This window comes from Dasypus novemcinctus, chromosome 18 (genome assembly GCF_030445035.2).
Source record: "Dasypus novemcinctus isolate mDasNov1 chromosome 18, mDasNov1.1.hap2, whole genome shotgun sequence".
In the NCBI taxonomy this organism is placed as follows: Eukaryota; Metazoa; Chordata; class Mammalia; order Cingulata; family Dasypodidae; genus Dasypus; species Dasypus novemcinctus.
In genome coordinates, this window is record NC_080690.1 from 84,321,158 (window position 1) to 84,324,284 (window position 3,127).

The following is a 3,127-nucleotide window of genomic DNA, read 5'->3' on the forward strand; positions in this document are numbered from 1 at the left end:
GGGCTCCCCAGCGGATTGACTGCTGATTGGCTTAGCTCTGGGTTTTGTTTTCATCCTTGAAATAGTAACTGTGGCAAGGGGAATGGGATTGGTTTCCTGAACTGGTCTGAAACCACCGTCCACCTGGCTCCTAGGGGTCTAATCAATCCTGAGTCCTACAGGAGAGGAGTGGAATGATACCAAGGAGACCCCAGTGCCCACCACATCATGGCAGGGAAGTGTCATGTGGCGTAAAATTGACGGCTGCTTTTTTCCGTCGTGACAGGGAGGTCTTGCTGCACAGTACATTTTCTTTAGAAAGTCCTGTTGCCATGGTCAGTAGGAGCCCCTCCCGCAGTCTCATGTCCTCTGCCTCCATTAATTCATCCACGAGGTAGGATCCCCGGTCACGGGCCAGTTGGAGGGGGGTGATGGCTCTTCAGGGTTAGGGTCAAAGGTTGCCCAGGATAGCCAAAATATTCAGCCTCACCTGCTAAGAGGCTTTATCCTATAACCTCCATACCTGTTGTAAAGTTAAGAAAAAAGTCACCAAAACTATCTATTTGGGGTGGTTGGGAGAGAATGGGGATTACAATCTTGTCTGAAATCCACGGTTGCACCTGCAGAAGTCTTTGTGGCAAGGGATAAAAACTGGTTGGGGAGAGCGGATGTAGCTCAAGCAGTTGAGTGCCTCCTTCCCATGTACAAGGTCCCGGGTTGATTCCTGGTTCTCCTAAAGACAAAAACAACAAACAAACAACTCAGGGGAGCCAATGTGGCTCAGCGGTTGAGCTCTGGCTTCCCACATTCAATGTTGCAGATTCAATCTCCAGCCCTAATACCTCAAAAACAGCCATCACCAAAAAACTGGTTGGATAGAAGGTGAGTGAAGAGGAAGAGGGTTTTGAGCCCTGCTTGTATAACCCGGGGAAGTTTTATTAAACTGCTCTGTGCTGCAGATTCATCACCTTAAAAATGGGAATAATGACTCAACAGAGTTGGCTGCTAAGTTAGTCAGGTGAAGACTAAGCTGCTATAACAAGTAGACCCGTAACAGAGACTTACAGAGCGAAGTCCGTCTCCTGCCCGCTCCTCCATGTCTATCTGTCCCTCCACCCTCACCCCCTCTACAAACCTAACACCAGTCCCTAGGGATGTGGTCCCGGGCAGCCGAGCAGCTGTCTGTGGGGTCGTTCAGAAACAGGTCCCGTCCTCCCTGCAGCTGCGCTCCCCTTCCCCAGGAACACTGCTGACAGGGCTTGCCAGTGCCCGGGCGCCACCATGCCCGTGTCCTGCGTCCCAGGGCCCAGACCACAAGTGGCCTGTCTCTGCTCACACCCACTGGCAGCTGCTCCACAGGCGGCTCCGCCCAGAGCAATAGGGAAGGAGACCGGTGGAGACAGCCTCGGACCCCACCTCCTCGTGGGCCTTGGTCTGAGCAGCTCGCCGCAGGCGCTCTTTGCCCTGGGATCAGAGCCCACCCGCTTCACTGGTCCTCCTGCAGGTGCAGAGGAGGGAAGGAAGACTGGCCAGGCCCACCCAGCCAGGCCGAGGGGCCGCAGGTGGGCGAGAGCACGGGTCGGATCATGCTGCGGGGAGCGAGGACAGATTTACTTTGCTAACAACGAGGCAAGGATGGGGCTCTGCCCACCTCCCCTGCGGGAGGAGGCTGCTGGGGTCTTCTGCCTGAGGGGACGGGGGGCGCAGAGGTGAGGAGGGGCTGCGCCAGGGCTGAGCGGGCCTGGGGGTGCGCATCGGGACCGGAACAGGTTGCTGCAGATCACAGTGGGTGGGGAGAAGCTCTCTGCCTTGCACGTGCGTGCGTGTACTTACATCTGCACACACATACATGAGCCAAGCCCTGTTTGTGTATTTTGTGTTACACATATGACAGCTGGGCGGGTAGGTGTTGTGGAGGGAGGGAAATCTCCAGAATGCTTGGCTGTGGCTCTCTGATAGCCCGGGTCTCTGGGTGGGCTCTGGGTTGGGGGCTCAGTCCTGCTTCTGGTGAGGGGTCTGGGCCTTCCCTGTGCAGGCACCCGGGTGCCGTCAGGTAAAGCCGGGACTCCTGAGAAGGACGTCAGCGCATACAAGAGAACTTGAAGGCATAAGAGGCGGAGGCTTCAGGAGTAACCGGTCATTTTAAAGCCAGTTTTTAAAATGTTAGAAAGCTTGTGACGTGAGTGTGCTTTGTTATTTAACACGTTAAATAACTCTAGCAGCGGGCGTAGCAACCACCACCATCCACAGCAGGATGGGCATAACGGCTAGTCCAGGACAACTTCCGGGGCCGGAATCGCTCCCCTCCCTCTGTTGGTGACAGAGCCTCGGAGCTGCTAACCCTGCTGGGCTGTGGCCCGTGCCAGCGCGAAGGAAACGCGGCGTTCCCAGGAGAGGCGGGAGGACGCCACGTTTCCGCGTTGCCCTGCAGGCCACGCCGCCCTGCGTCCCCGAGTCTGGGCTGGCGGGCTCGGCTCACGACCCTCCTTGTGGAGCAGGCAGGCGGGCCTGGCGGGGGTGGGGGCACGGCTTCCGGGCCGGCCCGGGGCGTTTTCTGCGTCCACCGCGTCTGTGGTCCTGCCCCACCTACACCCTGACCTCCAGGGGCGCCCCGCGCCTGGGGTGGTCTCTACGCGCTCAGCACAGCAGGTCTGGGCGCGCCGCACAGGATGCGGTTCAGTGGATGGGGGCGTGCGCTCAGCACCCAGCGCGCCTGTGCAGGAGGGACCCGGCAGGCCAGTCCAGGGGCCTGGGCGCCCCTCTCCCGCCCCCCCCCCCCCCCCCCCCCGCTCCGTGTCTCTCCTTCCTCTCTTTTCCCTCTTCCTCCTCCCTCTCTTCTAATGCCTTTTCCCTCCCCTCGTCCTCTTTTGTGGTTTCCCCCCTCTCCCCTCCATCCTGCACCCCTTTGCCCTCCCCCTCCTATCCTGTGCCCCTTTCCCCTCTCCCCTCCATCCTGCACCCTTTCCTTTCCCCCTCCCATCCTGCACCCCTTCCCCCTTCATCCTGCACCCCTTCCCCCTTTATCCTGCACCCCTTTCCCCCCCACCCTCCTGTACCTTTCCCCTCCCAGGCGCCTGGCCAGGGAACAGGCTTCAGCTCCCGCTCCCGCCCCGGCGTCCTGAGCTGCAGGCACAGCACCTGAAGCCTG